The 17,500-nt window shown below is 45.1% G+C and overlaps 33 non-coding genes and 52 pseudogenes across 33 annotated transcripts; all 85 read left to right on the top strand.

Annotated features, from left to right (window-relative positions):
* The window catches only part of LOC142129382 (5S ribosomal RNA), a 119-nt pseudogene extending 53 nt beyond the window's left edge, over positions 1 to 66 (top strand).
* An 84-nt stretch (positions 67 to 150) lies between these two features.
* On the top strand, positions 151 to 269 carry LOC142129284 (5S ribosomal RNA; annotated as a pseudogene).
* Positions 270 to 354: 85 nt separating this feature from the next.
* LOC142129360 (5S ribosomal RNA) lies at positions 355 to 473 on the top strand. Its single transcript, XR_012685847.1, has one exon. It is a non-coding gene; the product is annotated as a 5S ribosomal RNA (ribosomal RNA).
* Positions 474 to 556: 83 nt separating this feature from the next.
* On the top strand, positions 557 to 675 carry LOC142129172 (5S ribosomal RNA). Its single transcript, XR_012685773.1, has one exon. It is a non-coding gene; the product is annotated as a 5S ribosomal RNA (ribosomal RNA).
* An 84-nt stretch (positions 676 to 759) lies between these two features.
* On the top strand, positions 760 to 878 carry LOC142129602 (5S ribosomal RNA; annotated as a pseudogene).
* An 84-nt stretch (positions 879 to 962) lies between these two features.
* LOC142129454 (5S ribosomal RNA) lies at positions 963 to 1,081 on the top strand (annotated as a pseudogene).
* An 84-nt stretch (positions 1,082 to 1,165) lies between these two features.
* On the top strand, positions 1,166 to 1,283 carry LOC142129500 (5S ribosomal RNA; annotated as a pseudogene).
* Positions 1,284 to 1,366: 83 nt separating this feature from the next.
* Positions 1,367 to 1,485, top strand: LOC142129321 (5S ribosomal RNA; annotated as a pseudogene).
* Positions 1,486 to 1,568: 83 nt separating this feature from the next.
* LOC142129362 (5S ribosomal RNA) lies at positions 1,569 to 1,687 on the top strand (annotated as a pseudogene).
* Positions 1,688 to 1,771: 84 nt separating this feature from the next.
* On the top strand, positions 1,772 to 1,890 carry LOC142129102 (5S ribosomal RNA). Its single transcript, XR_012685708.1, has one exon. It is a non-coding gene; the product is annotated as a 5S ribosomal RNA (ribosomal RNA).
* Positions 1,891 to 1,974: 84 nt separating this feature from the next.
* Positions 1,975 to 2,093, top strand: LOC142129597 (5S ribosomal RNA; annotated as a pseudogene).
* An 87-nt stretch (positions 2,094 to 2,180) lies between these two features.
* On the top strand, positions 2,181 to 2,299 carry LOC142129296 (5S ribosomal RNA; annotated as a pseudogene).
* Positions 2,300 to 2,383: 84 nt separating this feature from the next.
* LOC142129131 (5S ribosomal RNA) lies at positions 2,384 to 2,502 on the top strand. Its single transcript, XR_012685735.1, has one exon. It is a non-coding gene; the product is annotated as a 5S ribosomal RNA (ribosomal RNA).
* An 84-nt stretch (positions 2,503 to 2,586) lies between these two features.
* On the top strand, positions 2,587 to 2,705 carry LOC142129472 (5S ribosomal RNA; annotated as a pseudogene).
* Positions 2,706 to 2,978: 273 nt separating this feature from the next.
* LOC142129516 (5S ribosomal RNA) lies at positions 2,979 to 3,097 on the top strand (annotated as a pseudogene).
* Positions 3,098 to 3,180: 83 nt separating this feature from the next.
* Positions 3,181 to 3,299, top strand: LOC142129503 (5S ribosomal RNA; annotated as a pseudogene).
* Positions 3,300 to 3,382: 83 nt separating this feature from the next.
* LOC142129433 (5S ribosomal RNA) lies at positions 3,383 to 3,501 on the top strand (annotated as a pseudogene).
* Positions 3,502 to 3,585: 84 nt separating this feature from the next.
* On the top strand, positions 3,586 to 3,704 carry LOC142129163 (5S ribosomal RNA). Its single transcript, XR_012685765.1, has one exon. It is a non-coding gene; the product is annotated as a 5S ribosomal RNA (ribosomal RNA).
* An 84-nt stretch (positions 3,705 to 3,788) lies between these two features.
* Positions 3,789 to 3,907, top strand: LOC142129573 (5S ribosomal RNA; annotated as a pseudogene).
* Positions 3,908 to 3,992: 85 nt separating this feature from the next.
* On the top strand, positions 3,993 to 4,111 carry LOC142129380 (5S ribosomal RNA; annotated as a pseudogene).
* Positions 4,112 to 4,195: 84 nt separating this feature from the next.
* Positions 4,196 to 4,314, top strand: LOC142129351 (5S ribosomal RNA; annotated as a pseudogene).
* Positions 4,315 to 4,398: 84 nt separating this feature from the next.
* Positions 4,399 to 4,517, top strand: LOC142129130 (5S ribosomal RNA). Its single transcript, XR_012685734.1, has one exon. It is a non-coding gene; the product is annotated as a 5S ribosomal RNA (ribosomal RNA).
* Positions 4,518 to 4,601: 84 nt separating this feature from the next.
* On the top strand, positions 4,602 to 4,720 carry LOC142129099 (5S ribosomal RNA). The gene has a single exon (XR_012685706.1). It is a non-coding gene; the product is annotated as a 5S ribosomal RNA (ribosomal RNA).
* An 82-nt stretch (positions 4,721 to 4,802) lies between these two features.
* Positions 4,803 to 4,921, top strand: LOC142129256 (5S ribosomal RNA; annotated as a pseudogene).
* Positions 4,922 to 5,006: 85 nt separating this feature from the next.
* LOC142129248 (5S ribosomal RNA) lies at positions 5,007 to 5,125 on the top strand (annotated as a pseudogene).
* Positions 5,126 to 5,209: 84 nt separating this feature from the next.
* On the top strand, positions 5,210 to 5,328 carry LOC142129129 (5S ribosomal RNA). The gene has a single exon (XR_012685733.1). It is a non-coding gene; the product is annotated as a 5S ribosomal RNA (ribosomal RNA).
* Positions 5,329 to 5,412: 84 nt separating this feature from the next.
* On the top strand, positions 5,413 to 5,531 carry LOC142129103 (5S ribosomal RNA). Its single transcript, XR_012685709.1, has one exon. It is a non-coding gene; the product is annotated as a 5S ribosomal RNA (ribosomal RNA).
* An 84-nt stretch (positions 5,532 to 5,615) lies between these two features.
* Positions 5,616 to 5,734, top strand: LOC142129412 (5S ribosomal RNA; annotated as a pseudogene).
* Positions 5,735 to 5,817: 83 nt separating this feature from the next.
* On the top strand, positions 5,818 to 5,936 carry LOC142129350 (5S ribosomal RNA; annotated as a pseudogene).
* Positions 5,937 to 6,020: 84 nt separating this feature from the next.
* On the top strand, positions 6,021 to 6,139 carry LOC142129110 (5S ribosomal RNA). The gene has a single exon (XR_012685716.1). It is a non-coding gene; the product is annotated as a 5S ribosomal RNA (ribosomal RNA).
* An 82-nt stretch (positions 6,140 to 6,221) lies between these two features.
* On the top strand, positions 6,222 to 6,340 carry LOC142129306 (5S ribosomal RNA; annotated as a pseudogene).
* An 84-nt stretch (positions 6,341 to 6,424) lies between these two features.
* LOC142129156 (5S ribosomal RNA) lies at positions 6,425 to 6,543 on the top strand. The gene has a single exon (XR_012685757.1). It is a non-coding gene; the product is annotated as a 5S ribosomal RNA (ribosomal RNA).
* A 276-nt stretch (positions 6,544 to 6,819) lies between these two features.
* LOC142129520 (5S ribosomal RNA) lies at positions 6,820 to 6,938 on the top strand. The gene has a single exon (XR_012685862.1). It is a non-coding gene; the product is annotated as a 5S ribosomal RNA (ribosomal RNA).
* Positions 6,939 to 7,022: 84 nt separating this feature from the next.
* LOC142129297 (5S ribosomal RNA) lies at positions 7,023 to 7,141 on the top strand (annotated as a pseudogene).
* Positions 7,142 to 7,223: 82 nt separating this feature from the next.
* Positions 7,224 to 7,342, top strand: LOC142129416 (5S ribosomal RNA; annotated as a pseudogene).
* An 85-nt stretch (positions 7,343 to 7,427) lies between these two features.
* LOC142129395 (5S ribosomal RNA) lies at positions 7,428 to 7,546 on the top strand (annotated as a pseudogene).
* An 84-nt stretch (positions 7,547 to 7,630) lies between these two features.
* Positions 7,631 to 7,749, top strand: LOC142129542 (5S ribosomal RNA; annotated as a pseudogene).
* Positions 7,750 to 7,834: 85 nt separating this feature from the next.
* LOC142129379 (5S ribosomal RNA) lies at positions 7,835 to 7,953 on the top strand (annotated as a pseudogene).
* Positions 7,954 to 8,037: 84 nt separating this feature from the next.
* Positions 8,038 to 8,156, top strand: LOC142129211 (5S ribosomal RNA). The gene has a single exon (XR_012685808.1). It is a non-coding gene; the product is annotated as a 5S ribosomal RNA (ribosomal RNA).
* Positions 8,157 to 8,240: 84 nt separating this feature from the next.
* On the top strand, positions 8,241 to 8,359 carry LOC142129127 (5S ribosomal RNA). The gene has a single exon (XR_012685731.1). It is a non-coding gene; the product is annotated as a 5S ribosomal RNA (ribosomal RNA).
* An 84-nt stretch (positions 8,360 to 8,443) lies between these two features.
* LOC142129097 (5S ribosomal RNA) lies at positions 8,444 to 8,562 on the top strand. The gene has a single exon (XR_012685704.1). It is a non-coding gene; the product is annotated as a 5S ribosomal RNA (ribosomal RNA).
* Positions 8,563 to 8,644: 82 nt separating this feature from the next.
* LOC142129208 (5S ribosomal RNA) lies at positions 8,645 to 8,763 on the top strand. Its single transcript, XR_012685806.1, has one exon. It is a non-coding gene; the product is annotated as a 5S ribosomal RNA (ribosomal RNA).
* An 84-nt stretch (positions 8,764 to 8,847) lies between these two features.
* On the top strand, positions 8,848 to 8,966 carry LOC142129126 (5S ribosomal RNA). The gene has a single exon (XR_012685730.1). It is a non-coding gene; the product is annotated as a 5S ribosomal RNA (ribosomal RNA).
* Positions 8,967 to 9,050: 84 nt separating this feature from the next.
* Positions 9,051 to 9,169, top strand: LOC142129125 (5S ribosomal RNA). The gene has a single exon (XR_012685729.1). It is a non-coding gene; the product is annotated as a 5S ribosomal RNA (ribosomal RNA).
* Positions 9,170 to 9,253: 84 nt separating this feature from the next.
* LOC142129223 (5S ribosomal RNA) lies at positions 9,254 to 9,372 on the top strand. Its single transcript, XR_012685819.1, has one exon. It is a non-coding gene; the product is annotated as a 5S ribosomal RNA (ribosomal RNA).
* An 84-nt stretch (positions 9,373 to 9,456) lies between these two features.
* LOC142129142 (5S ribosomal RNA) lies at positions 9,457 to 9,575 on the top strand. Its single transcript, XR_012685745.1, has one exon. It is a non-coding gene; the product is annotated as a 5S ribosomal RNA (ribosomal RNA).
* An 82-nt stretch (positions 9,576 to 9,657) lies between these two features.
* LOC142129480 (5S ribosomal RNA) lies at positions 9,658 to 9,776 on the top strand (annotated as a pseudogene).
* An 85-nt stretch (positions 9,777 to 9,861) lies between these two features.
* On the top strand, positions 9,862 to 9,980 carry LOC142129217 (5S ribosomal RNA). Its single transcript, XR_012685814.1, has one exon. It is a non-coding gene; the product is annotated as a 5S ribosomal RNA (ribosomal RNA).
* An 84-nt stretch (positions 9,981 to 10,064) lies between these two features.
* On the top strand, positions 10,065 to 10,183 carry LOC142129555 (5S ribosomal RNA; annotated as a pseudogene).
* Positions 10,184 to 10,268: 85 nt separating this feature from the next.
* LOC142129378 (5S ribosomal RNA) lies at positions 10,269 to 10,387 on the top strand (annotated as a pseudogene).
* An 84-nt stretch (positions 10,388 to 10,471) lies between these two features.
* LOC142129209 (5S ribosomal RNA) lies at positions 10,472 to 10,590 on the top strand. Its single transcript, XR_012685807.1, has one exon. It is a non-coding gene; the product is annotated as a 5S ribosomal RNA (ribosomal RNA).
* An 85-nt stretch (positions 10,591 to 10,675) lies between these two features.
* Positions 10,676 to 10,794, top strand: LOC142129134 (5S ribosomal RNA). The gene has a single exon (XR_012685737.1). It is a non-coding gene; the product is annotated as a 5S ribosomal RNA (ribosomal RNA).
* An 84-nt stretch (positions 10,795 to 10,878) lies between these two features.
* On the top strand, positions 10,879 to 10,997 carry LOC142129465 (5S ribosomal RNA). The gene has a single exon (XR_012685857.1). It is a non-coding gene; the product is annotated as a 5S ribosomal RNA (ribosomal RNA).
* An 82-nt stretch (positions 10,998 to 11,079) lies between these two features.
* Positions 11,080 to 11,198, top strand: LOC142129425 (5S ribosomal RNA; annotated as a pseudogene).
* Positions 11,199 to 11,286: 88 nt separating this feature from the next.
* On the top strand, positions 11,287 to 11,405 carry LOC142129411 (5S ribosomal RNA; annotated as a pseudogene).
* Positions 11,406 to 11,488: 83 nt separating this feature from the next.
* Positions 11,489 to 11,607, top strand: LOC142129312 (5S ribosomal RNA; annotated as a pseudogene).
* Positions 11,608 to 11,690: 83 nt separating this feature from the next.
* On the top strand, positions 11,691 to 11,809 carry LOC142129381 (5S ribosomal RNA; annotated as a pseudogene).
* An 83-nt stretch (positions 11,810 to 11,892) lies between these two features.
* LOC142129181 (5S ribosomal RNA) lies at positions 11,893 to 12,011 on the top strand. The gene has a single exon (XR_012685781.1). It is a non-coding gene; the product is annotated as a 5S ribosomal RNA (ribosomal RNA).
* An 83-nt stretch (positions 12,012 to 12,094) lies between these two features.
* On the top strand, positions 12,095 to 12,213 carry LOC142129507 (5S ribosomal RNA). The gene has a single exon (XR_012685861.1). It is a non-coding gene; the product is annotated as a 5S ribosomal RNA (ribosomal RNA).
* An 84-nt stretch (positions 12,214 to 12,297) lies between these two features.
* LOC142129333 (5S ribosomal RNA) lies at positions 12,298 to 12,416 on the top strand (annotated as a pseudogene).
* Positions 12,417 to 12,498: 82 nt separating this feature from the next.
* Positions 12,499 to 12,617, top strand: LOC142129415 (5S ribosomal RNA; annotated as a pseudogene).
* Positions 12,618 to 12,702: 85 nt separating this feature from the next.
* Positions 12,703 to 12,821, top strand: LOC142129274 (5S ribosomal RNA). The gene has a single exon (XR_012685838.1). It is a non-coding gene; the product is annotated as a 5S ribosomal RNA (ribosomal RNA).
* Positions 12,822 to 12,905: 84 nt separating this feature from the next.
* Positions 12,906 to 13,024, top strand: LOC142129595 (5S ribosomal RNA). The gene has a single exon (XR_012685871.1). It is a non-coding gene; the product is annotated as a 5S ribosomal RNA (ribosomal RNA).
* Positions 13,025 to 13,107: 83 nt separating this feature from the next.
* On the top strand, positions 13,108 to 13,226 carry LOC142129417 (5S ribosomal RNA; annotated as a pseudogene).
* Positions 13,227 to 13,310: 84 nt separating this feature from the next.
* On the top strand, positions 13,311 to 13,429 carry LOC142129557 (5S ribosomal RNA; annotated as a pseudogene).
* Positions 13,430 to 13,512: 83 nt separating this feature from the next.
* On the top strand, positions 13,513 to 13,631 carry LOC142129548 (5S ribosomal RNA; annotated as a pseudogene).
* Positions 13,632 to 13,715: 84 nt separating this feature from the next.
* Positions 13,716 to 13,834, top strand: LOC142129371 (5S ribosomal RNA; annotated as a pseudogene).
* Positions 13,835 to 13,919: 85 nt separating this feature from the next.
* On the top strand, positions 13,920 to 14,038 carry LOC142129290 (5S ribosomal RNA; annotated as a pseudogene).
* An 84-nt stretch (positions 14,039 to 14,122) lies between these two features.
* On the top strand, positions 14,123 to 14,241 carry LOC142129345 (5S ribosomal RNA; annotated as a pseudogene).
* An 82-nt stretch (positions 14,242 to 14,323) lies between these two features.
* LOC142129430 (5S ribosomal RNA) lies at positions 14,324 to 14,442 on the top strand (annotated as a pseudogene).
* An 83-nt stretch (positions 14,443 to 14,525) lies between these two features.
* LOC142129269 (5S ribosomal RNA) lies at positions 14,526 to 14,644 on the top strand (annotated as a pseudogene).
* An 84-nt stretch (positions 14,645 to 14,728) lies between these two features.
* LOC142129434 (5S ribosomal RNA) lies at positions 14,729 to 14,847 on the top strand. The gene has a single exon (XR_012685854.1). It is a non-coding gene; the product is annotated as a 5S ribosomal RNA (ribosomal RNA).
* Positions 14,848 to 14,931: 84 nt separating this feature from the next.
* Positions 14,932 to 15,050, top strand: LOC142129564 (5S ribosomal RNA; annotated as a pseudogene).
* An 85-nt stretch (positions 15,051 to 15,135) lies between these two features.
* LOC142129220 (5S ribosomal RNA) lies at positions 15,136 to 15,254 on the top strand. Its single transcript, XR_012685817.1, has one exon. It is a non-coding gene; the product is annotated as a 5S ribosomal RNA (ribosomal RNA).
* An 84-nt stretch (positions 15,255 to 15,338) lies between these two features.
* On the top strand, positions 15,339 to 15,457 carry LOC142129229 (5S ribosomal RNA). Its single transcript, XR_012685825.1, has one exon. It is a non-coding gene; the product is annotated as a 5S ribosomal RNA (ribosomal RNA).
* An 83-nt stretch (positions 15,458 to 15,540) lies between these two features.
* On the top strand, positions 15,541 to 15,659 carry LOC142129552 (5S ribosomal RNA; annotated as a pseudogene).
* An 84-nt stretch (positions 15,660 to 15,743) lies between these two features.
* Positions 15,744 to 15,862, top strand: LOC142129301 (5S ribosomal RNA; annotated as a pseudogene).
* Positions 15,863 to 15,945: 83 nt separating this feature from the next.
* Positions 15,946 to 16,064, top strand: LOC142129522 (5S ribosomal RNA; annotated as a pseudogene).
* An 85-nt stretch (positions 16,065 to 16,149) lies between these two features.
* Positions 16,150 to 16,268, top strand: LOC142129226 (5S ribosomal RNA). Its single transcript, XR_012685822.1, has one exon. It is a non-coding gene; the product is annotated as a 5S ribosomal RNA (ribosomal RNA).
* Positions 16,269 to 16,352: 84 nt separating this feature from the next.
* Positions 16,353 to 16,471, top strand: LOC142129180 (5S ribosomal RNA). Its single transcript, XR_012685780.1, has one exon. It is a non-coding gene; the product is annotated as a 5S ribosomal RNA (ribosomal RNA).
* Positions 16,472 to 16,554: 83 nt separating this feature from the next.
* Positions 16,555 to 16,673, top strand: LOC142129436 (5S ribosomal RNA; annotated as a pseudogene).
* Positions 16,674 to 16,757: 84 nt separating this feature from the next.
* On the top strand, positions 16,758 to 16,875 carry LOC142129568 (5S ribosomal RNA; annotated as a pseudogene).
* An 84-nt stretch (positions 16,876 to 16,959) lies between these two features.
* On the top strand, positions 16,960 to 17,078 carry LOC142129273 (5S ribosomal RNA; annotated as a pseudogene).
* Positions 17,079 to 17,162: 84 nt separating this feature from the next.
* LOC142129612 (5S ribosomal RNA) lies at positions 17,163 to 17,281 on the top strand (annotated as a pseudogene).
* Positions 17,282 to 17,364: 83 nt separating this feature from the next.
* LOC142129527 (5S ribosomal RNA) lies at positions 17,365 to 17,483 on the top strand (annotated as a pseudogene).
* Positions 17,484 to 17,500: the final 17 nt, after the last annotated feature.

Genomic DNA, 17,500 nt, shown 5'->3' with positions numbered 1-17,500 from the left:
AAGAAGGGCTGGGCCTGGTTAATACTTGGATGTGAGACCACCTGGGAATACCAGGTGCTGTAGGCCTTTTTTTTTTATTTTCTCTTGTTCCGTCTTCCTTCAATGCTGGTTTTGAGATGTATAAGAGATGTAGGTCATTAGAAAAACAATACCTACAGTCACACCACCCTGAACAAGCACAATCTTATCTGATCTTGGAAGCTAAGCAGGGCAGGGCCTGGTTAGTACTTGGATGGGAGACCACCTGGGAATACCAGGTGCTGTAGGCAATTCTTTTTTTATTTTCTCTTGTTCCGACTTCCTTCAATGCTGGTTTTGAGATGTATAAGAGATGTAGGTCATGAGAAAACAAACACCTACAGCCACACCACCCTGAAAAAGCCCAATCTCATCTGATCTTGGAAGCTAAGCAGGGCCGGGCCTGGTTAGTACTTGGATGGTAGACCACCTGGGAATACCAGGTGCTGTAGGCAGTTTTTTTTATTTTCTCTTGTTCTGGCTTCCTTCGAAGCTGGTTTTGAGATGTATAAGACATGTAGGTCATTAGAAAACCAATACCTACAGCCACACCACCCTGAACAAGCCCAATTTCATCTGATCTTGGAAGCTAAGCAGGACCGGGCCTGGTTAGTACTTGGATGGGAGACCACCTGGGAATACCAGGTGCTGTAGGCCATTTTTTTTTATTTTCTCTTGTTCCGGCTTCCTTCAATGCTGGTTTTGAGATGTATAAGAGATGTAGGTCAATAGGAAGCAAATACCTACAGACACACCACCCTGAATAAGCCTAATCTCGTCTGATCTTGAAAGCTAAGCAGGGCCGGGCCTGGTTAGTACTTGTATAGGAGACCAACTGGGAATACCAGATGCTGTATGATTGTTTTTTTTATTTTCTCTTGATCCGACTTCCTTCAATGCTGGTTTTGAGATGTATAAGAGATGTAGGGTATTAGGAAACCAATACCTACGGCCACACCACCCTGAACAAGCCCAATCTCGCCTGATCTTGGAAGCTAAGCAGGGCCCAGCCTGGTTAGTACTTGGATGGGAGACCACCTGGGAATACCAGGTGCTGTAGGCAGTTTTTTTTTATTTTCTCTTGTTCCGGCTTCCTTCAATGCTGGTTTTGAGATGTATAAGAGATGTAGGTCATTAGAAAACCAATACATACAGCCACACCACCCTGAACAAGCCCAATCTCGTCTGATCTTGGAAGCTAAGCAGGGCCGGGCTGGTTAGTACTTGGCTGGGAGAGCACCTGGGAATACCAGGTGCTGTAGGCCTTATTTTTTTATTTTATCTTGTTCCGGCTTCCTTCGAAGCTGGATTTGAGATGTATAAGAGATGTAGGTCTTTAGGAAACCAATGCTATAGCCACACCCCCCTGAACAAGCCCAATCTCATCTGATTTTGGAAGCTAAGCAGGGCCGGGCCTGGTTAGTACTCGGATGGGAGACCACCTGGGAATACCAGGTGCTGTAGGCCTTTTTTTTTATTTTCTCTTGTTCCGGCTTCCTACAATGCTGGTTTTAAGATGTATAAGAGATGTAGGTCAGTAATAAATCAATACTTGCAGCCACACCACCCTGAACAAGCCCAATCTCATCTGATCTTGGAAGCTAAGAAGGGCTGGGCCTGGTTAGTACTTTGATGGGAGACCACCTGGGAATACCAGATGCTGTAGGCCTTTCTTTTGTATTTTCTCGTGTTCCGACTTCCTTCAATGCTGGTTTTGAGATGTATAAGAGATGTAGGTCATTAGAAAAACAATACCTACAGCCACACCACCCTGAACAAGCCCAATCTCGTCTGATCTTGGAAGCTAAGCAGGGCTGGGCCTGGTTAGTACTTGGATGGGAGACCACCTGGGAATACCAGGAGCTGTAGGCAATTTTTTTTTATTTTCTCTTGTTCCGACTTCCTTCAATGCTGGTTTTGAGATGTATAAGAGATGTAGGTCATTAGGAAATCAATATCTACAGACACACCACCCTGAACAAGCCCAATCTCATCTGATCTTCAAAGCTAAGCAGGGCCAGGCCTGGTTAGTAGTTGGATGGGAGACCACCTGGGAATACCAGGTGCTTTAGGCAATTTTTTTTTTATTTTCTCTTGTTCCGGCTTCCTTCGAAGCTGGTTTTTTGAGATGTATAAGAGATGTAGGTCTTTATGAAACCAATACCTACAGCCACACCACCCTGAACGAGCCCAATCTCATCTGATGTTGGAAGCTAAGAAGGGCCGGGCCTGGTTAGTACTTGGATGGGAGACCACCTGGGAATACCAGGTGCTGTAGGCAGTTTTTTTTTATTTTCTCTTGTTCCGGCTTCCTTCAAAGCTGGTTTTGAGATGTATAAGACATGTAGGTCTTTAGAAAACCAATACCTACAGCCACACCACCCTGAACAAGCCCAATCTCATTTGATCTTGGAAGCTAAGCAGGACCGGGCCTGGTTAGTACTTGGATGGGAGACCACCTGGGAATACCAGGTGCTGTAGGCCATTTTTTTTTATTTTCTCTTGTTCCGTCTTCCTTCAATGCTGGTTTTGAGATGTATAAGAGATGTAGGTCATTAGAAAAACAATACCTACAGTCACACCACCCTGAACAAGCCCAATCTCATCTGATCTTTGAAGCTAAGCAGGGCCAGGCCTGGTTAGTACTTGGATGGGAGACCACCTAGGAATACCAGGTGATGTAGGCAATTCTTTTTTATTTTCTCTTGTTCCGACTTCCTTCAATGCTGGTTTTGAGATGTATAAGAGATGTAGGTCATGAGGAAACCAAAACCTACAGCGACACCACCCTGAACAAGCCCAATCTCATCTGATCTTGGAAGCTAAGCAGCGCCAGGCCTGGTTAGTACTTGGATGGGAGACCAAGTGCTATAGGCAGTTTTTTTTATTTTCTCTTGTTCCGGCTTCCTTCGAAGCTGGTTTTGAGATGTATAAGACATGTAGGTCATTAGAAAACCAATACCTACAGCCACACCACCCTGAGCAAGCCCAATCTCGTCTGATCTTGGAAGCTAAGCAGGGCCAGGAATGGTTAGTACTTGTATGGGAGACCACCTGGGAATACCAGGTGCTGTAGGCCTAATTTTTTTATTTTCTCTTGTTCCGGCTTCCTTCGAAGCTGGATTTGAGATGTATAAGAGATGTAGGTCTTTAGGAAACCAATGCTATAGCCACACCCCCCTGAACAAGCCCAATCTCATCTGATCTTGGAAGCTAAGCAGGGCCAGGCCTGGTTAGTACTCAGATGGGAGACTACCTGGGAATACCAGGTGATGTAGGCCTTTTTTTTTATTTTCTCTTGTTCCGGCTTCCTACAATGCTGGTTTTAAGATGTATAAGAGATGTAGGTCAGTAAGAAACCAATACCTACACCCACACCACCCTGAACAAACCCAATCTCATCTGATCTTGGAAGCTAAGAAAGGCTGGGCCTGGTTAGTACTTTGATGGGAGACCACCTGGGAATACCAGATGCTGTAGGCCTTTCTTTTTTATTTTCTCTTGTTCCGACTTCCTTCAATGCTGGTTTTGAGATGTATAAGAGATGTAGGTCATTAGAAAAACAATACCTACAGCCACACCACCCTGAACAAGCCCAATCTCGTCTGATCTTGGAAGCTAAGCAGGGCTGAGCCTGGTTAGTACTTGGATGGGAGACCACCTGGGAATACCAGGTGCTGTAGGCAATTTTTTTTTATTTTCTCTTGTTCCGACTTCCTTCAATGCTGGTTTTGAGATGTATAAGAGATGTAGGTCATTAGGAAAATAATAACTACAGCCACACCACCCTGAACAAGCCCAATCTCATCTGATCTTCAAAGCTAAGCAGGGCCAGGCCTGGTTAGTAGTTGGATGGGAGACCACCTGGGAATACCAGGTGCTTTAGGCAATATTTTTTTTATTTTCTCTTGTTCCGGCTTCCTTCGAAGCTGGTTTTGAGATCTATAAGAGATGTAGGTCTTTAGGAAACCAATACCTACAGCCACACCACCCTGAACAAGCCCAATCTCATCTGATCTTGGAAGCTAAGAAGGGCCAGGCCTGGTTAGTACTTGGATGGAAGACCACCTGGGAATACCAGGTGCTGTAGGCAATTTTTTTTTATTTTCTCTTGTTCCGACTTCCGTCAATGCTGGTTTTGAGATGTATAAGAGATGTAGGTCATTAGCAAACCAATACCTACAGCCACACCACCCTGAACAAGCCCAATCTCATCTGATCTTGGAAGCTAAGCAGGGCCCAGCCTGGTTAGTACTTGGATGGGAGACCACCTGGGAATACCAGGTGCTGTAGGCAGTTTTTTTTTATTTTCTCTTGTTCCGGCTACCTTCGAAGCTGGTTTTGAGATGTATAAGACATGTAGGTCTTTAGAAAACCAATACCTACAGCCACACCACCCTGAACAAGCCCAATCTCATTTGATCTTGGAAGCTAAGCAGGACCGGGCCTGGTTAGTACTTGGATGGGAGACCACCTGGGAATACCAGGTGCTGTAGGCCATTTTTTTTTATTTTCTCTTGTTCCGGCTTCCTTCAATGCTGGTTTTGAGATGTATAAGAGATGTAGGTCATTAGGAAACCAATACCTACAGCCACACCACCCTGAACAAGCCCAATCTCATCTGATCTTGGAAGCTAAGCAGGGCCAGGCCTGGTTAGTACTTGGATGGGAGACCACCTGGGAATACCAGGTGCTGTAGGCCTTTTATTTTATTTTTTCTTGTTCCGGCTTCCTTCAATGCTGGTTTTCAGATGTATAAGAGATGTAGGTCAGTAGGAAACCATACCTACAGCCACACCACCCTGAACAAGCCCAATCTCATCTGATCTTGGAAGCTAAAAAGGGCTGGGCCTGGTTAATACTTGGATGGGAGACCACCTGGGAATACCAGGTGCTGTAGGCCTTTTTTTTTTTATTTTCTCTTGTTCCGTCTTCCTTCAATGCTGGTTTTGAGATGTATAAGAGATGTAGGTCATTAGAAAAACAATACCTACAGTCACACCACCCTGAACAAGCCCAATCTCATCTGATCTTGGAAGCTAAGCAGGGCCCGGCCTGGTTAGTACTTGGATGGGAGACCACCTGGGAATACCAGGTGCTGTAGGCAATTTTTTTTTATTTTCTCTTGTTCCGGCTACCTTCGAAGCTGGTTTTGAGATGTATAAGACATGTAGGTCTTTAGAAAACCAATACCTACAGCCACACCACCCTGAACAAGCCCAATCTCATTTGATCTTGGAAGCTAAGCAGGACCGGGCCTGGTTAGTACTTGGATGGGAGACCACCTGGGAATACCAGGTGCTGTAGGCCATTTTTTTTTATTTTCTCTTGTTCCGGCTTCCTTCAATGCTGGTTTTGAGATGTATAAGAGATGTAGGTCATTAGGAAACCAATACCTACAGCCACACCACCCTGAACAAGCCCAAGCTCATCTGATCTTGGAAGCTAAGCAGGGCCGGGCCTGGTTAGTACTTGGATGGGAGACCACCTGGGAATACCAGGTGCTGTAGGCCTTTTTTTTTTATTTTCTCTTGTTCCGTCTTCCTTCAATGCTGGTTTTGAGATGTATAAGAGATGTAGGTCATTAGAAAAACAATACCTACAGTCACACCACCCTGAACAAGCCCAATCTCATCTGATCTTGGAAGCTAAGCAGCGCCAGGCCTGGTTAGTACTTGGATGGTAGACCACCTGGGAATACCAGGTGCTGTAGGCAGTTTTTTTTATTTTCTCTTGTTCCGGCTTCCTTCGAAGCTGGTTTTGAGATGTATAAGACATGTAGGTCATTAGAAAACCAATACCTACAGCCACACCACCCTGAACAAGCCCAATCTCGTCTGATCTTGGAAGCTAAGCAGGGCCGGGAATGGTTAGTACTTGGATGGGAGACCACCTGGGAATACCAGGTGCTGTAGGCCATTTTTTTTTATTTTCTCTTGTTCCGGCTTCCTTCAATGCTGGTTTTGAGATGTATAAGAGATGTAGGTCATTAGGAAACCAATGCCTACAGCCGCACCACCCTGAACAAGCCCAATCTCATCTGATCTTGGAAGCTAAGCAGGGCCAGGCCTGGTTAGTACTTGGATGGGAGACCACCTGGGAATACCAGGTGCTGTAGGCCTTTTATTTTATTTTTTCTTGTTCCGGCTTCCTTCAATGCTGGTTTTCAGATGTATAAGAGATGTAGGTCAGTAGGAAACCATACCTACAGCCACACCACCCTGAACAAGCCCAATCTCATCTGATCTTGGAAGCTAAAAAGGGCTGGGCCTGGTTAATACTTGGATGGGAGACCACCTGGGAATATCAGGTGCTGTAGGCCTTTTTTTTTTTATTTTCTCTTGTTCCGTCTATTTCAATGCTGGTTTTGAGATGTATAAGAGATGTAGGTCATTAGAAAAACAATACCTACAGTCACACCACCCTGAACAAGCCCAATCTCATCTGATCTTAGAAGCTAAGCAGGGCTGGGCCTGGTTAGTACTTGGATGGGAGACCACCTGGGAATACCAGGTGCTGTAGGCAATACTTTTTTATTTTCTCTTGTTCTGACTTCCTTCAATGCTGGTTTTGAGATGTATAAGAGATGTAGGTCATGAGGAAACCAACACCTACAGCCACACCACCCTGAACAAGCCCAATCTCATCTGATCTTGGAAGCTAAGCAGCGCCGGGCCTGGTTAGTGCTTGGATGGTGGAATACCAGGTGCTGTAGGCAGTTTTTTTTATTTTCTCTTGTTCCGGCTTCCTTCGAAGCTGGTTTTGAGATGTATAAGGCATGTAGGTCATTAGAAAACCAATACCTACAGCCACACCACCCTGAACAAGCCCAATCTCATCTGATCTTGGAAGCTAAGCAGGACCGGGCCTGGTTAGTACTTGGATGGGAGACCACCTGGGAATACCAGGTGCTGTAGGCCCTTTTTTTTTATTTTCTCTTGTTCCGGGTTCCTTCAATGCTGGTTTTGAGATTTATAAGAGATGTAGGTCATTAGGAAACCAATACCTACAGCCACACCACCCTGAACAAGCCCAATCTCATTTGATCTTGTAAGCTAAGCAGGGCCAGGCCTGGTTAGTACTTGGATGGGAGACCACCTGGGAATACCAGGTGCTGTAGGCCTTTTATTTTATTTTTTCTTGTTCCGGCTTCCTTCAATGCTGGTTTTCAGATGTATAAGAGATGTAGGTCATTAGGAAACCATACCTACAGCCACACCACCCCGAACAAGCCCAATCTCATCTGATCTTGGAAGCTAAGAAGGGCTGGGCCTGGTTAATACTTGGATGGGAGACCACCTGGAAATACCAGGTGCTGTAGGCCTTTTTTTTTTTATTTTCTCTTGTTCCGTCTTCCTTCAATGCTGGTTTTCAGATGTATAAGAGATGTAGGTCATTAGAAAAACAATACCTACAGTCACACCACCCTGAACAAGCCCAATCTCGTCTGATCTTGGAAGCTAAGCAGGGCTGAGCCTGGTTAGTACTTGGATGGGAGACCACCTGCAAATACCAGGTGCTGTAGGCAATTTTTTTTTATTTTCTCTTGTTCCGACTTCCTTCAATGCTGGTTTTGAGATGTATAAGAGATGTAGGTCATTAAGAAAACAATATCTACAGCCACACCACCCTGAACAAGCCCAATCTCATCTGATCTTCAAAGCTAAGCAGGGTCAGGCCTGGTTAGTAGTTGGATGGGAGACCACCTGGGAATACCAGGTGCTTTAGGCAATATTTTTTTTATTTTCTCTTGTTCCGGCTTCCTTCGAAGCTGGTTTTGAGATCTATAAGAGATGTAGGTCTTTAGGAAACCAATACCTACAGCCACACCACCCTGAACAAGCCCAATCTCATCTGATCTTGGAAGCTAAGAAGGGCCAGGCCTGGTTAGTACTTGGATGGAAGACCACCTGGGAATACCAGGTGCTGTAGGCAATTTTTTTTTATTTTCTCTTGTTCCGACTTCCTTCAATGCTGGTTTTGAGATGTATAAGAGATGTAGGTCATTAGGAAACCAATACCTACAGCCACACCACCCTGAACAAGCCCAATCTCATCTGATCTTGGAAGCTAAGCAGGGCCCGGCCTGGTTAGTACTTGGATGGGAGACCACCTGGGAATACCAGGTGCTGTAGGCAGTTTTTTTTTATTTTCTCTTGTTCCGGCTACCTTCGAAGCTGGTTTTGAGATGTATAAGACATGTAGGTCTTTAGAAAACCAATACCTACAGCCACACCACCCTGAACAAGCCCAATCTCATTTGATCTTGGAAGCTAAGCAGGACCGGGCCTGGTTAGTACTTGGATGGGAGACCACCTGGGAATACCAGGTGCTGTAGGCCATTTTTTTTTATTTTCTCTTGTTCCGGCTTCCTTCAATGCTGGTTTTGAGATGTATAAGAGATGTAGGTCATTAGGAAACCAATACCTACAGCCACACCACCCTGAACAAGCCCAATCTCATCTGATCTTGGAAGCTAAGCAGGGCTGGGCCTGGTTAGTACTTGGATGGGAGACCACCTGGGAATACCAGGTGCTGTAGGCCTTTTATTTTATTTTTTCTTGTTCCGGCTTCCTTAAATGCTGGTTTTCAGATGTATAAGAGATGTAGGTCAGTAGGAAACCATACCTACAGCCACACCACCCTGAACAAGCCCAATCTCATCTGATCTTGGAAGCTAAAAAGGGCTGGGCCTGGTTAGTACTTGGATGGGACACCACCTGGGAATACCAGGTGCTGTAGGCCCTTTTTTTTTATTTTCTCTTGTTCCGGCTTCCTTCGAAGCTGGTTTTGAGATGTATAAGATATGTAGGTCTTTACAAAACCAATACCTACAGCCACACCACCCTGAACAAGCCCAATCTCATTTGATCTTGGAAGCTAAGCAGGACCGGGCCTGGTTAGTACTTGGATGGGAGACCACCTGGGAATACCAGGTGCTGTAGGCCATTTTTTTTTATTTTCTCTTGTTCCGGGTTCCTTCAATGCTGGTTTTGAGATTTATAAGAGATGTAGGTCATTAGGAAACCAATACCTACAGCCACACCACCCTGAACAAGCCCAATCTCATTTGATCTTGGAAGCTAAGCAGGACCGGGCCTGGTTAGTACTTGGATGGGAGACCACCTGGGAATACCAGGTGCTGTAGGCCCTTTTTTTTTATTTTCTCTTGTTCCGGCTTCCTTCGAAGCTGGTTTTGAGATGTATAAGATATGTAGGTCTTTACAAAACCAATACCTACAGCCACACCACCCTGAACAAGCCCAATCTCATTTGATCTTGGAAGCTAAGCAGGACCGGGCCTGGTTAGTACTTGCATGGGAGACCACCTGGGAATACCAGGTGCTGTAGGCCATTTTTTTTTATTTTCTCTTGTTCCGGGTTCCTTCAATGCTGGTTTTGAGATTTATAAGAGATGTAGGTCATTAGGAAACCAATACCTACAGCCACACCACCCTGAACAAGCCCAATCTCATTTGATCTTGGAAGCTAAGCAGGGCCAGGCCTGGTTAGTACTTGGATGGGAGACCACCTGGGAATACCAGGTGCTGTAGGCCTTTTATTTTATTTTTTCTTGTTCCGGCTTCCTTCAATGCTGGTTTTCAGATGTATAAGAGATGTAGGTCATTAGGAAACCATACCTACAGCCACACCACCCCGAACAAGCCCAATCTGATCTGATCTTGGAAGCTAAGAAGGGCTGGGCCTGGTTAATACTTGGATGGGAGACCACCTGGAAATACCAGGTGCTGTAGGCCTTTTTTTTTTTATTTTCTCTTGTTCCGTCTTCCTTCAATGCTGGTTTTGAGATGTATAAGAGATGTAGGTCATTAGAAAAACAATACCTACAGTCACACCACCCTGAACAAGCCCAATCTCATCTGATCTTGGAAGCTAAACAGGGCTGAGCCTGGTTAGTACTTGGATGGGAGACCACCTGGGAATACCAGGTGCTGTAGGCAATTTTTTTTTATTTTCTCTTGTTCCGACTTCCTTCAATGCTGGTTTTGAGATGTATAAGAGATGTAGGTCATTAAGAAAACAATATCTACAGCCACACCACCCTGAACAAGCCCAATCTCATCTGATCTTCAAAGCTAAGCAGGGACAGGCCTGGTTAGTAGTTGGATGGGAGACCACCTGGGAATACCAGGTGCTTTAGGCAATATTTTTTTTATTTTCTCTTGTTCCGGCTTCCTTCGAAGCTGGTTTTGAGATCTATAAGAGATGTAGGTCTTTAGGAAACCAATACCTACAGCCACACCACCCTGAACAAGCCCAATCTCATCTGATCTTGGAAGCTAAGAAGGGCCAGGCCTGGTTAGTACTTGGATGGAAGACCACCTGGGAATACCAGGTGCTGTAGGCAATTTTTTTTTATTTTCTCTTGTTCCGACTTCCTTCAATGCTGGTTTTGAGATGTATAAGAGATGTAGGTCATTAGGAAACCAATACCTACAGCCACACCACCCTGAACAAGCCCAATCTCATCTGATCTTGGAAGCTAAGCAGGGCCCGGCCTGGTTAGTACTTGGATGGGAGACCACCTGGGAATACCAGGTGCTGTAGGCAGTTTTTTTTTTATTTTCTCTTGTTCCGGCTACCTTCGAAGATGGTTTTGAGATGTATAAGACATGTAGGTCTTTAGAAAACCAATACCTACAGCCACACCACCCTGGACAAGCCCAATCTCATTTGATCTTGGAAGCTAAGCAGGACCGGGCCTGGTTAGTACTTGGATGGGAGACCACCTGGGAATACCAGGTGCTGTAGGCCATTTTTTTTTATTTTCTCTTGTTCCGGCTTCCTTCAATGCTGGTTTTGAGATGTATAAGAGATGTAGGTCTTTAGAAAATCAATACCTACAGCCACACCACCCTGAACAAGCCCAATCTCATCTGATCTTGGAAGCTAAGCAGGGCCGGGCCTGGTTAGTACTTGGATGGGAGACCACCTGGGAATACCAGGTGCTGTAGGCCATTTATTTTATTTTTTCTTATTCCGGCTTCCTTAAATGCTGGTTTTCAGATGTATAAGAGATGTAGGTCAGTAGGAAACCATACCTACAGCCACACCACCCTGAACAAGCCCAATCTCATCTGATCTTGTAAGCTAAAAAGGGCTGGGCCTGGTTAATACTTGGATGGGAGACCACCTGGGAATATCAGGTGCTGTAGGCCTTTTTTTTTTTTTTATTTTCTCTTGTTCCGTCTTCCTTCAATGCTGGTTTTGAGATGTATAAGAGATGTAGGTCATTAGAAAAACAATACCTACAGTCACACCACCCTGAACAAGCCCAATCTCATCTGATCTTGGAAGCTAAGCAGCGCCAGGCCTGGTTAGTACTTGGATGGTAGACCACCTGGGAATACCAGGTGCTGTAGGCAGTTTTTTTTATTTTCTCTTGTTCCGGCTTCCTTCGAAGCTGGTTTTGAGATGTATAAGACATGTAGGTCATTAGAAAACCAATACCTACAGCCACACCACCCTGAACAAGCCCAATCTCATCTGATCTTGGAAGCTAAGCAGGGCCGGGAATGGTTAGTACTTGGATGGGAGACCACCTGGGAATACCAGGTGCTGTAGGCCTAATTTTTTTATTTTCTCTTGTTCCGGCTTCCTTCGAAGCTGGATTTGAGATGTATAAGAGATGTAGGTCTTTAGGAAACCAATGCTATAGCCACACCCCCCTGAACAAGCCCAATCTCATCTGATCTTGGAAGCTAAGCAGGGCCAGGCCTGGTTAGTACTCAGATGGGAGACCACCTGGGAATACCAGGTGCTGTAGGCCTTTTTTTTTATTTTCTCCTGTTCCGGCTTCCTACAATGCTGGTTTTAAGATGTATAAGAGATGTAGGTCAGTAAGAAACCAATACCTACAGCCACACCACCCTGAACAAGCCCAATCTCATCTGATCTTGGAAGCTAAGAAGGGCTGGGCCTGGTTAGTACTTGGATGGGAGGCCACCTGGGAATACCAGGTGCTGTAGGCAATACTTTTTTATTTTCTCTTGTTCCGACTTCCTTCAATGCTGTTTTGAGATGTATAAGAGATGTAGGTCATGAGGAAACCAACACCTACAGCCACACCACCCTGAACAAGCCCAATCTCATCTGATCTTGGAAGCTAAGCAGGACCGGGCCTGGTTAGTACTTGGATGGGAGACCACCTGGGAATACCAGGTGCTGTAGGCCATTTTTTTTTATTTTCTCTTGTTCCGGGTTCCTTCAATGCTGGTTTTGAGATGTATAAGAGATGTAGGTCATTAGGAAACCAATACTTACAGCCACACCACCCTGAACAAGCCCAATCTCATTTGATCTTGGAAGCTAAGCAGGGCCAGGCCTGGTTACTACTTGGATGGGAGACCACCTGGGAATACCAGGTGCTGTAGGCCTTTTATTTTATTTTTTCTTGTTCCGGCTTCCTTCAATGCTGGTTTTCAGATGTATAAGAGATGTAGGTCATTAAGAAACCATACCTACAGCCACACCACCCCGAACAAGCCCAATCTCATCTGATCTTGGAAGCTAAGAAGGGCTGGGCCTGGTTAATACTTGGATGGGAGACCACCTGGAAATACCAGGTGCTGTAGGCCTTTTTTTTTTTATTTTCTCTTGTTCCGTCTTCCTTCAATGCTGGTTTTGAGATGTATAAGAGATGTAGGTCATTAGAAAAACAATACCTACAGTCACACCACCCTGAACAAGCCCAATCTCATCTGATCTTGGAAGCTAAGCAGGGCCGGGCCTGGTTAGTACTTGGATGGGAGACCACCTGGGAATACCAGGTGCTGTAGGCAATACTTTTTTATTTTCTCTTGTTCCGACTTCCTTCAATGCTGGTTTTGAGATGTATAAGAGATGTAGGTCATGAGGAAACCAACACCTACAGCCACACCACCCTGAACAAGCCCAATCTCATCTGATCTTGGAAGCTAAGCAGGGCCGGGCCTGGTTAGTACTTGGATGGTAGACCACCTGGGAATACCAGGTGCTGTAGGCAGTTTCTTTTATTTTCTCTTGTTCCGGCTTCCTTCGAAGCTGGTTTTGAGATGTATAAGACATGTAGGTCATTAGAAAACCAATACCTACAGCCACACTACCCTGAAAAAGCCCAATCTCATCTGATCTTGTAAGCTAAGCAGTACCGGGCCTGGTTAGTACTTGGATGGGAGACCACCTGGGAATACCAGGTGCTGTAGGCCATTTTTTTTTATTTTATCTTGTTCCGGCTTCCTTCAATGCTGGTTTTGAGATGTATAAGAGATGTAGGTCATTAGGAAGCCAATACCTACAGACACACCACCCTGAATAAGCCTAATCTCGTCTGATCTTGAAAGCTAAGCAGAGCCGGGCCTGGTTAGTACTTGGATGGGAGACCATCTGGGAATACCAGATGCTGTATGATTGTTTTTTTTATTTTCTCTTGTTTCGGCTTCCTGCAAAGCTGGTTTTGAGATGTATAAGAGATGTAGGTCATTAGGAAACCAATACTATAACCACACCACCCTGAACAAGCCCAATCTCATCTGATCTTGGATGCTAAGAAGGGTCAGGCCTGGTTAGTACTTGGATGGGAGACCACCTATGAATACCAGGTGCTGTAGGCCTTTTTTTTTTATTTTCTCTTGTTCCGGCTTCCTTCAATGCTGGTTTTGAGATGTATAAGAGATGTAGGTCATTAGGAAAACAATACATACAGCCACACCACCCTGAACAAGCCCAATCTCGTCTGATCTTGGAAGCTAAGCAGGGCCCGGCCTGGTTAGTACTTGGATGGGAGACCATCTGGGAACACCAGGTGCTGTAGGCCTTTTTTTTTTTATTTTCTCTTGTTCCGGCTTCCTTCGAAGCTGGATTTGAGATGTATAAGACATGTAGGTCTTTAGAAAACCAAAACCTACAGCCACACCACCCTGAACAAGCCCAATCTCATTTGATCTTGGAAGCTAAGCAGGACCAGGCCTGGTTAGTACTTGGATGGGAGACCACCTGGGAACACCAGGTGCTGTAGGCCATTTTTTTTTATTTTCTCTTGTTCCGGCTTCCTTCAATGCTGGTTTTGAGATGTATAAGAGATGTAGGTCATTAGGAAACCAATACATACAGCCACACCACCCTGAACAAGCCCAATCTTGTCTGATCTTGGAAGCTAAGCAGGGCCGGGTCTGGTTAGTACTTGGATGGGAGACCACCTGGGAATACCAGGTGCTGTAGGCCTTATTTTTTATTTTCTCTTGTTCCGGCTTCCTTCGAAGCTGGATTTGAGATGTATAAGAGATGTAGGTCTTTAGGAAACCAATGCTATAGCCACACCCCCCTGAACAAGCCCAATCTCATCTGATCTTGGAAGCTAAGCAGGGCCGGGCCTGATTAGTACTCGGATGGGAGACCACCAGAGAATACCAGGTGCAGTAGGCCTTTTTTTTTATTTTCTCTTGTTCCGGCTTCCTACAATGCTGGTTTTAAGATGTATAAGAGATGTAGGTCAGTAAGAAACCAATACCTACAGCCACACCACCCTGAACAAGCCCAATCTCATCTGATCTTGGAAGCTAAGAAGGGCTGGGCCTGGTTAGTACTTTGATGGGAGACCACCTGGGAATACCAGATGCTGTAGGCCTTTCTTATTTATTTTCTCTTGTTCCGACTTCCTTCAATGCTGGTTTTGAGATGTATAAGAGATGTAGGTCATTAGAAAAATAATACCTACAGCCACACCACCCTGAACAAGCCTAATCTCGTCTGATCTTGGAAGCTAAGCAGGGCTGGGCCTGGTTAGTACTTGGATGGGAGACCACCTGGGAATACCAGGTGCTGTAGGCAATTTTTTTTTATTTTCTCTTGTTCCGACTTCCTTCAATGCTGGTTTTGAGATGTATAAGAGATGTAGGTCATTAGGAAAGCAATATCTACAGCCACACCACCCTGAACAAGCCCAATCTCGTCTGATCTTCAAAGCTAAGCAGGGCCAGGCCTGGTTAGTAGTTGGATGGGAGACCACCTGGGAATACCAGGTGCTTTAGGCAATTTTTTTTTTATTTTCTCTTGTTCCGGCTTCCTTCGAAGCTGGTTTTAAGATGTATAAGAGATGTAGGTCTTTAGGAAACCAAGACCTACAGCGACACCACCCTGAACAAGCCCAATCTCATCTGATCTTGGAAGCTAAGAAGGGCCGGGCCTGGTTAGTACTTGGATGGGAGACCACCTGGGAATACCAGGTGCTGTAGGCAATTTTATTTCATTTTCTCTTGTTCCGACTTCCTTCAATGCTGGTTTTGAGATGTATAAGAGATGTAGGTCATTAGGAAACCAATACCTACAGCCACACCACCCTGAACAAGCCCAATCTCGTCTGATCTTGGAAGCTAAGCAGGGCCTGGCCTGGTTAGTACTTGGATGGGAGACCACCTGGGAATACCAGGTGCTGTAGGCAGTTTTTTTTTATTTTCTCTTGTTCCGGCTTCCTTCGAAGCTGGTTTTGAGATGTATAAGAGATGTAGGTCATTAGGAAACCATACTTACAGCCACACCAGCCTGAACAAGCCCAATCTCATCTGATCTTGGAAGCTAAGCACGGCCTGGCCTGGTTAGTAATTGGATGGGAGACCACCTGGGAATACCAGGTGCTGTAGACAGTTTTTTTTTATTTTCTCTTGTTCCGGCTTCCTTCAATGCTGGTTTTAAAATGTATAAGAGATGTAGGTCATTAGTAAACCAAAACATACAGCCACACCACCCTGAACAAGCCCACTCTCGTCTGATCATGGAAGCTAAGCAGGGCCGGGCCTGGTTAGTACTTGGATGGGAGACCACCTGGGAATACCAGGTGCTGTAGGCCTTATTTTATTATTTTCTCTTGTTCCGGCTTCCTTCGAAGCTGGATTTGAGATGTATAAGAGATGTAGGTCTTTAGGACCCCAATGCTATAGCCACACACCCCTGAACAAGCCCAATCTCATCTGATCTTGGTAGCTAAGAAGGGCTGGGCCTGGTTAATACTTGGATGGGAGACCACCTGGGAATACCAGGTGCTGTAGGCCTTTTTTTTTTTATTTTCTCTTGTTCCGTCTTCCTTCAATGCTGGTTTTGAGATGTATAAGAGTTGTAGGTCATTAGAAAAACAATTCCTACAGTCACACCACCCTGAACAAGCCCAATCTCATCTGATCTTGGAAGCTAAGCAGGGCCGGGCCTGGTTAGTACTTGGATGGGAGACCACCTGGGAATACCAGGTGCTGTAGGCAATACTTTTTTATTTTCTCTTGTTCCGACTTCCTTCAATGCTGGTTTTGAGATGTATAAGAGATGTAGGTCATGAGGAAACCAACACCTACAGCCACACCACCCTGAACAAGCCCAATCTCATCTGATCTTGGAAGCTAAGCAGGGCCGGGCCTGGTTAGTACTTGGATGGTAGACCACCGGGGAATACCAGGTGCTGTAGGCAGTTTTTTTTATTTTCTCTTGTTCCGGCTTCCTTCGAAGCTGGTTTTGAGATGTATAAGACATGTAGGTCATTAGAAAACCAATACCTACAGCCACACCACCCTGAACAAGCCCAATCTCATCTGATCTTGGATGCTAAGTAAGGTCGGGCCTGGTTAGTACTTTAATGGGAGACCACCTATGAATACCAGGTGCTGTAGGCCTTTTTTTTTTATTTTCTCTTGTTCCGGCTTCCTTCAATGCTGGTTTTGAGATGTATAAGAGATATAGGTCATTAGGCAAACAATACATACAGCCACACCACCCTGAACAAGCCAATCTCGTCTGATCTTGGAAGCTAAGCAGGGCCAGGCCTGGTTAGTACTTGGATGGAAGACCATCTGGGAATACCAGGTGCTTTAGGCCTTTTTTTTTTATTTTCTCTTGTTCCGGCTTCCTTCGAAGCTGGTTTTGAGATGTATAAGACATGTAGGTCATTAGAAAACCAATACCTACAGCCACACCACCCTGAACAAGCCCAATCTCATCTGATCTTGGAAGCTAAGCAGGACCAGGCCTGGTTAGTACTTGGATGGGAGACCACCTGAGAATACCAGGTGCTGTAGGCCATTTTTTTTTATTTTCTCTTGTTCCGGCTTCCTTCAATGCTGGTTTTGAGATGTATAAGAGATGTAGGTCATTAGGAAGCCAATACCTACAGACACACCACCCTGAATAAGCCTAATCTAGTCTGATCTTGAAAGCTAAGCAGGGCCGGGCCTGGTTAGTACTTGGATAGGAGACCAACTGGGAATACCAGATGCTGTATGATTGATTTTTTTATTTTCTCTTGTTCCGGCTTCCTGCAAAGCTGGTTTTGAGATGTATAAGAGATGTAGGTCATTAGGAAACCAATACTATAACCACACCACCCTGAACAAGCCCAATCTCATCTGATCTTGGATGCTAAGTAGGGTCGGGCCTGGTTAGTACTTGGATGGGAGACCACCTATAAATACCAGGTGCTGTAGGCCTTTTTTTTTTATTTTCT

The sequence above is a fragment of the Mixophyes fleayi genome, unplaced genomic scaffold (genome assembly GCF_038048845.1).
Source record: "Mixophyes fleayi isolate aMixFle1 unplaced genomic scaffold, aMixFle1.hap1 Scaffold_313, whole genome shotgun sequence".
NCBI classification, from domain to species: domain Eukaryota; kingdom Metazoa; phylum Chordata; class Amphibia; order Anura; family Limnodynastidae; genus Mixophyes; species Mixophyes fleayi.
This window is presented reverse-complemented; position numbering and strand designations above follow the sequence as displayed.